This window comes from Lepisma saccharinum, chromosome 8 (assembly GCF_977018435.1).
Source record: "Lepisma saccharinum chromosome 8, izLepSacc3.1, whole genome shotgun sequence".
In the NCBI taxonomy this organism is placed as follows: Eukaryota; Metazoa; Arthropoda; class Insecta; order Zygentoma; family Lepismatidae; genus Lepisma; species Lepisma saccharinum.
Window position 1 is genome coordinate 8,989,815 of NC_139236.1, and position 9,586 is coordinate 8,999,400.

Below are 9,586 nucleotides of genomic sequence, written 5' to 3' on the forward strand. Positions count from 1 at the left end.
ACGAATTTTACTTTCTGTTTCACTGGTGCATACTTTTATCATACTAACAAGCTTCTTAGGTATTCGAAACTCTACTAATATATTATATAGTTTATCTCTTTTGACCGAATCATATGCTTTTTTGAAATCAATGAATAGCTGATGGACATTTTGATTATATTCCCACTTTTTTTCAAGTGTCTGTCTTATGTGAAAAATTTGATCTGTAGTTGATCTGTTACGTTTAAATCCACATTGATAATCACCTATAATTTCATTAGCATATGGGGTTAGTCTTGTTAAAAGAATGTTACATAATATTTTATATGTTGTTGAGAGTAGAGAAATTCCACGGTAATTATTGCAGTTCATTTTATCACCTTTTTTAAACACAGGAACAATTATGGATTCTTTCCACTGTTGAGGGATTTCTTCTTTATTCCATATTAAACAAATTAATTTATGAATTTGACATATTAATGAATTTCCACCATATTTAATTAACTCAGCTGGTATTAAATCAATGCCAGGTGCTTTGTTATTCTTTAGCCTTTTAACAGCATCTTTAACTTCAGTCAAGTTAGGTTCTGGAACTAAAGGTTCTGCTGTGTGTACTTCATTCACTTCTGATTTATCTCCTACATGGACATTTAAAAGGTCATTAAAGTAGTTCTTCCATCTATTTAGAATATCACTTGGGTCAGCTAGAAAATCACCGTCTTTATCTTTTATCAAGTTTACTTTAGGTTGCCACCCCTTTCTAAACTCATTTACACCTTTATATAAATCTCTGATATTTTTATTTTTGCTGTTTGTTTCAATTTCGTTAATTTTGGTTTTCAAGTAATCTCTTTTTTTACTTCTAAATGTGCTGTTAACTTCTCGCTTTATTATATTATAATTGTTTAGATTTGTATCATCAGAGTTATTTAACCACCTAAGTCTAGCCTTATTTCTTATTTCTATTAGATTATGACATTCATTATCAAACCATGGCTTACTTTTTATCGGTTTATGGTATCCTATACTTTCTTTAGCTGCTGATTCTATTGCATTACGTATGTGCTCCCAATTCTTATTTACGTCTGTTTCATTTATATTTTCATCATCATTTAAATCCTGCAAAACATCAAATCTATTTGACAGTTTAATTTGGTAATCTTTCTTAATTCTTTCATCAGTAAACTTTCCTGTATCAAATTTTAGAACTTTTAAATTTTGTTGCTTATGATTTATCACTGAGAGTCTTTCTCTTAATTTAGCAATTACTAAATAATGGTCACTGGCACAGTCAGCACCTCTATGTGTACGAACGTCAATTATACTAGTATGCCTTCTCTTATCAATGAGAATATGATCTATCTGATTATGAGTTTTACCATCTGGAGAAGACCAGGTATATTTATGGATATGTTTATGTTTAAAAGTGGTACTTTTCACAATTAAATTCTTTGAGGTTGCAAAAGTAATCAATCTTATACCATTATCATTACTTAATTCATGAAGACTTTCTTTACCAATCGTGCGTTTAAATGTCTCTTCTTTGCCAATCTGTGCATTACAGTCACCTAACAGAATTTTCATATCATACTGAGAAAATTTATCAAAGACCTGTTCTAACTCTGTATAAAAATCATCTTTAGTATTATCATCTTTATCTTCCGTTGGTGCATGTATGTTTATTAAAATAATTTTACACCACCTACCCTGTAAAACTGCATATGATATCCTATCATTAATAAATTCTACTGTTTTAAGAGCCGAGATAATTCTATTATTTATAAAAAAGCCTGTTCCAAAATTATGATTTTCAGTACCACCATAGAAAAAATGTAAAATTTTTAGTTTTACAATTCCCTTCTCCTGGCCACCTAACTTCCTGGCCAGCTACTACATCTAATTTATACTTAACTATCTCATTAACTGTACACTGAAATGCCCCATGCCGGTAAAGGCTCAGAACATTCCAGGTGCCTAATTTAATATCCTTATTCCTAATGTAGATCTTATCCTTAGTCCAGGGACCTCCCAAAGTAGTCCCCACCCGGAGATCCGAACGGGGGACTATTTTACCTCCGGAATATTTTACCTTGGGAACATCCATGGCCTTATATTGTTGTTTCTTGACATGTTTTTTTACAGTGCAGAGTTGTCAGCTCTACGCCTAAACCCCAATATGAATGGAGGAACTACTACACAAGACAAACACAAACACATTAGACAGCACAACTACTACACAAGACACACACAAACACATCACAACTATAACAAAATATAAACACAAACACACCACAACTACTACACAAGACAAACACAAACAAATTAGATAGCACAACTACTACGCAAGACAAAACCAACATACTAGACAGCACAACTACTACACACACATACTAGACAGCACAACTACTACACACACATACTAGACAGCACAACTACAACACAAGACACATACATACACCCCACCAATACTACACAAGTCAAACAGTAACACATTAGACAGCATAACTACTACACAAAATAAACACAAACACACTAGGTACCACAACTACTACACAAGACAAACCTAAACACACTACACAGTACAACTACTGCACAAGACACAAAAACACATAACAACCTCTACACAAGAAAAAACACAAACGCACAACTACTACTACACAAGATTAAGATTATATACATATATATACTTTATATATATATATATATAAAGGAGTAACTCGGTCATAAAAATCTCCTAAAACGGCTGAGGGTTCGACGTGCTGACCACACGTCACTCCCATTACCAGTTGACGATCTCCACACCTCTAGGTAGTATTGTGGGAGGGAGACTGGCAGTCGAGACATAAGCCCAGGCCCTTATATATATATATATATATATATATATATATATATATATATATATATCTACATACATACATATGCACACACACACACACACACACACATAAATACACACGTATTACAGTAAGCTTAAATATGTATCATCATGTATTTTAACATTTGATCAATCTCTACTCGTGACGTAACTCGAGAATTTACGGTTTAAATCCTAAATTTTCCATTTTTGGGCCATGCAACATTAACATGAGGAGAACAACCTCGTTTTATAAATTCTCTACAATGTCAGCGAAGCTAAAGCAAGATAAACATAATTGCGAAATTTTACAAACGGGGAACGAAAATCAATACATTTTTATTATCAATACTCCTAGAAGTATAATCGCCTATAAAAATATCAACGTTCATATTTACAAGTAACCAACAGTAAATTTGAAATAACAGTACTGATTGATATTTTTTTCTTGCCGATACAGAAATATGAAATGATTGACATTTTATGATCGGAAGATCTCACAACTGCGATCCCTACTAGCCAGTATAATGCCGAGGATCTTTCAACTGACCACTATAATACCGAGGAAATCGGAAGATATCACAACTGCGATCCCTACTAGCCAGAATAATGCCGAGGATCTTTCAACTGACCACTATAATACCGAGGAAATCATAAGATATCGCAACTGCGATCCCTTCTAGCCAGTATAATGCCGAGGATCTTTCAACTGACCACTATAATACCGAGGAAATCGGAAGATATCGCAACTGCGATCCCTACTAGCCAGTATAATGCCGAAGATCTTTCAACTGACCACTATAATACCGAGGAAATCGGAAGATATCGCAACTGCGATCCCTACTAGCCAGTATAATGCTGAGGATCTTTCAACTGACCACTATAATACCGAGGAAATCATAAGATATCGCAACTGCGATCCCTTCTAGCCAGTATAATGCCGAGGATTTTTCAACTGACCACTATAATACCTAGGAAATCGGAAGATATCGCAACTGCGATCCCTACTAGCCAGTATAATGCCGAGGATCTTTCAACTGACCACTATAATACCGAGGAAATCGGAAGATATCGCAACTGCGATCCCTACTAGCCAGTATAATGCCGAGGATCTTTCAACTGACCACTATAATACCGAGGAAATCGGAAGATATCGCAACTGCGATCCCTACTAGCCAGTATAATGCCGAGGATCTTTCAACTGACCACTATAATACCGAGGAAATCATAAGATATCGCAACTGCGATCCCTTCTAGGCAGTATAATGCCGAGGATCTTTCAACTGACCACTATAATACCGAGGAAATCGGAAGATATCGCAACTGCGATCCCTACTAGCCAGAATAATGCCGAGGATCTTTCAACTGACCACTATAATACCGAGGAAATCGGAAGATATCGCAACTGCGATCCCTACTAGCCAGTATAATGCCGAGGATCTTTCAACTGACCACTATAATACCGAGGAAATCGGAAGATATCGCAACTGCGATCCCTACTAGCCAGTATAATGCCGAGGATCTTTCAACTGACCACTATAATACCGAGGAAATCATAAGATATCGCAACTGCGATCCCTTCTAGCCAGTATAATGCCGAGGATCTTTCAACTGACCACTATAATACCGAGGAAATCGGAAGATATCGCAACTGCGATCCCTACTAGCCAGTATAATGCCGAGGATCTTTCAACTGACCACTATAATACCGAGGAAATCATAAGATATCGCAACTGCGATCCCTTCTAGCCAGTATAATGCCGAGGATCTTTCAACTGACCACTATAATACCGAGGAAATCGCAAGATATCGCAACTGCGATCCCTACTAGCCAGTATAATGCCGAGGATCTTTCAACTGACCACTATAATACCGAGGAAATCGGAAGATATCGCAACTGCGATCCCTACTAGCCAGTATAAAGCCGAGGATCTTTCAACTGACCACTATAATACCGAGGAAATCGGAAGATATCGCAACTGCGATCCCTACTAGCCAGTATAATGCCGAGGATCTTTCAACTGACCACTATAATACCGAGGAAATCGGAAGATATCGCAACTGCGATCCCTACTAGCCAGTATAATGCCGAGGATCTTTCAACTGACCACTATAATACCGAGGAAATCGGAAGATATCGCAACTGCGATCCCTACTAGCCAGTATAATGCCGAGGATCTTTCAACTGACCACTATAATACCGAGGAAATCGGAAGATATCGCAACTGCGATCCCTACTAGCCAGTATAATGCCGAGGATCTTTCAACTGACCACTATAATACCGAGGAAATCGGAAGATATCGCAACTGCGATCCCTACTAGCCAGTATAATGCCGAGGATCTTTCAACAGACCACTATAATACCGAGGAAATCGGAAGATATCGCAACTGCGATCCCTACTAGCCAGTATAATGCCGAAGATCTTTCAACTGACCACTATAATACCGAGGAAATCGGAAGATATCGCAACTGCGGTCCCTACTAGCCAGTATAATGCCGAGGATCTTTCAACTGACCACTATAATACCGAGGAAATCGGAAGATATCGCAACTGCGATCCCTACTAGCCAGTATAATGCCGAGGATCTTTCAACTGACCACTATAATACCGAGGAAATCGGAAGATATCGCAACTGCGATCCCTACTAGCCAGTATAATGCCGAAGATCTTTCAACTGACCACTATAATACCGAGGAAATCGGAAGATATCGCAACTGCGATCCCTACTAGCCAGTATAATGCCGAGGATCTTTCAACTGACCACTATAATACCGAGGAAATCGGAAGATATCGCAACTGCGATCCCTACTAGCCAGTATAATGCCGAGGATCTTTCAACTGACCACTATAATACCGAGGAAATCGGAAGATATCGCAACTGCGATCCCTACTAGCCAGTATAATGCCGAGGATCTTTCAACTGACCACTATAATACCGAGGAAATCGGAAGATATCGCAACTGCGATCCCTACTAGCCAGTATAATGCCGAGGATCTTTCAACTGACCACTATAATACCGAGGAAATCATAAGATATCGCAACTGCGATCCCTTCTAGCCAGTATAATGCCGAGGATCTTTCAACTGACCACTATAATACCGAGGAAATCGCAAGATATCGCAACTGCGATCCCTACTAGCCAGTATAATGCCGAGGATCTTTCAACTGACCACTATAATACCGAGGAAATAGTAAGATATCGCAACTGCGATCCCTACTAGCCAGTATAAAGCCGAGGATCTATCAACTGACCACTATAATACCGAGGAAATCGGAAGATATCGCAACTGCGATCCCTACTAGCCAGTATAATGCCGAGGATCTTTCAACTGACCACTATAATACCGAGGAAATCGGAAGATATCGCAACTGCGATCCCTACTAGCCAGTATAATGCCGAGGATCTTTCAACTGACCACTATAATACCGAGGAAATCGGAAGATATCGCAACTGCGATCCCTACTAGCCAGTATAATGCCGAGGATCTTTCAACTGACCACTATAATACCGAGGAAATCGGAAGATATCGCAACTGCGATCCCTACTAGCCAGTATAATGCCGAGGATCTTTCAACTGACCACTATAATACCGAGGAAATCGGAAGATATCGCAACTGCGATCCCTACTAGCCAGTATAATGCCGAGGATCTTTCAACTGACCACTATAATACCGAGGAAATCGGAAGATATCGCAACTGCGATCCCTACTAGCCAGTATAATGCCGAAGATCTTTCAACTGACCACTATAATACCGAGGAAATCGGAAGATATCGCAACTGCGGTCCCTACTAGCCAGTATAATGCCGAGGATCTTTCAACTGACCACTATAATACCAAGGAAATCGGAAGATATCGCAACTGCGATCCCTACTAGCCAGTATAATGCCGAGGATCTTTCAACTGACCACTATAATACCGAGGAAATCGGAAGATATCGCAACTGCGATCCCTACTAGCCAGTATAATGCCGAGGATCTTTCAACTGACCACTATAATACCGAGGAAATCGGAAGATATCGCAACTGCGATCCCTACTAGCCAGTATAATGCCGAGGATCTTTCAACTGACCACTATAATACCGAGGAAATCGGAAGATATCGCAACTGCGATCCCTACTAGCCAGTATAATGCCGAGGATCTTTCAACTGACCACTATAATACCGAGGAAATCGGAAGATATCGCAACTGCGATCCCTACTAGCCAGTATAATGCCGAGGATCTTTCAACTGACCACTATAATACCGAGGAAATCGGAAGATATCGCAACTGCGATCCCTACTAGCCAGTATAATGCCGAGGATCTTTCAACTGACCACTATAATACCGAGGAAATCGGAAGATATCGCAACTGCGATCCCTACTAGCCAGTATAATGCCGAGGATCTTTCAACTGACCACTATAATACCGAGGAAATCGGAAGATATCGCAACTGCGATCCCTACTAGCCAGTATAATGCCGAGGATCTTTCAACTGACCACTATAATACCGAGGAAATCATAAGATATCGCTATGACAATCAGTTTTTGTCACCTACTTTTTTTTTATCCTAGGTTTTCGTTATTTTATATTTTTCTGTAACTTCGTATCCGCTTGAAGCTTCGGTAGAAAAACACCACGTTTCTGAACCTTTTGTGTTTTTCTGCTTTTGTCAACTTTTCCCCCTTTCGGTCGTAGGAGCTCGGGACCAACAATATGCTGTGATAAATCTTTCACTATTTTTGAGCGACTTTTGTGCATTTGGCGACGGAAAGTCAACTTGGGAGGCCAATTACTGGAGGAACATGGTACGTACCGGATGAGGGTAGAACTATTCTTTTCACCCCATTCTAACGCAACACGTGTGCCCCAAGAAGCTGGACCAGGCAAAAAATGGACGCTTGACCACCAACGTCGTAACTCCAGATTCCCGCGCCTAAAAGTCAGTCCGTTGTATTCGAAGTTTCAAGCTGTCTTTATATAGTGGCAGAACGAACAAACAAGTACAGTCTACCGCCAGTTTTCGAACCGACAACACCTCTGTGACGGTCGGAGTAAAGATTCGGGACTTTGTCTTTTATTCTACCGCGCCGTGTATTTTATCCTGCGTGAGTGAGTGACAGTGACTAGTTGTACGAATACGCAGTGTTAAATTAGTGACCTGTGCACTGGATTCGCGTTATTCGTTTTGATACGAGGAACATTAATACAACTATGGCGGGCTAAAATCGAGAGAAGGAGGGCCTGGGGTCTTCCTAGCCTGCCTGCATGAAGCCGACAACGCAGCAGATCATCGCTCAGCGTCGCGACGCCACACCACTAAAACGCCGCCACAAGCGCTACAAAAGCCACAAACGACGCCCACAGCCCGATTAGAAGCCCTGAAATGATACCGCCGAAAGCCGAAGTCGAATCAGCATCCTAGAGTACTTCGACGCCGACGCCGACGCCCGACGAGAATTCTACGGAGAGAGAGAGAGAGAGAGAGAAATTGGAAGATGAAGCGACACCAGCCCACACTTAGATCTACCGTCTAGAAGAGAAGATTGAGATAATGAAGCGACACCTACTGCGTCTTGAGACGCCGCCGACGTCCCGCGTGAGATTAGCAGCGAGAATCCACGAGTACCCCCGGTAAAGGAACTTCGCCCATTTTTCGCCGTCCCCCCAGAAAGAGAGAGAGAGACGATGCGAATCAATTAATCGCTCCATTACGAGGCCGACAAGATGACAGAGAGGCTGTTTTCCCTCGTCTATTATCGCCGTGATGTAGAAGTGTAGAAGGAAAGTGTGTCAAAGAAGATTGCGAAGTGCCGCTACAAAGAAGTAGCGTGGGGAAGTGTTAGTGTCGCAAAAAGGACCGCGGATTGACGTCACCACGCCGTTTAGAGGACTACGGTAAACGTCGCTGAAACGTCTAGAACGCCGAGATGGTATAGTATACTACTGTTAATTTTCTATATGTGTGAGTGATCATCTACCCAAGCCTCCAAAGATCGGCCGTCGGACGAAAGGATGCCAGTATTTAAAGTTAAAAGCCGCAAAGGTATTGATTAAATTATTTCTTGCCAACATCATCTAAATTTCACGACAATTGCTAATTCGGAAGATCGATTCACAGCATACTGTTGTTTTTCCACGCTCTGCGCCGAACTGTTGAGTAATATTTTTTGTTTATGTCACCTTATATGCTTTACTCGGTAATATTTGATTAAAACTGCATAAATCGTGTATCTATTGCAGAAATCATCCCTCAAGTTTGCTAAGTGAGGAAGTAAATTAACTGCGTGCTATTTTTAATATATATTCATACATAAGTGTCTTCATTTTTTCTGTAAACATGTATGCCTTGCAGTTGATATCTATGTTGCACGAGTTGCGTGCCCTGCCTAATGTTACTGAAGTTCCAAGGCGCATTAGTAATAATTTAAACAATAATTGTTTAAATGTTTTGGTAAATTGCAAGAATAAAAAGTTTACGTGTCATGCCCGTTGGCAGAATGTAATGAGCACGCGCAGATGAAAGTTTAGTATCTTTAATTCTAAGCCAATTAACGTCTTCGGGCGCAGTTTAATATTCATAAGAAAAAACTAAATATTGCATGGTGTCTAAAAAAGGGCCAATGTATTTATGTTAATGTAATTATTCCCCTGCAGTATGAGAGAGTGTGTGAATGCTTGAATGATAGTGAGGGGTTGTGTAATCCGTCTATTTTTGTGTGTTATATAATATACATTTTTGTTATCTATGCTTGACTATGATTTG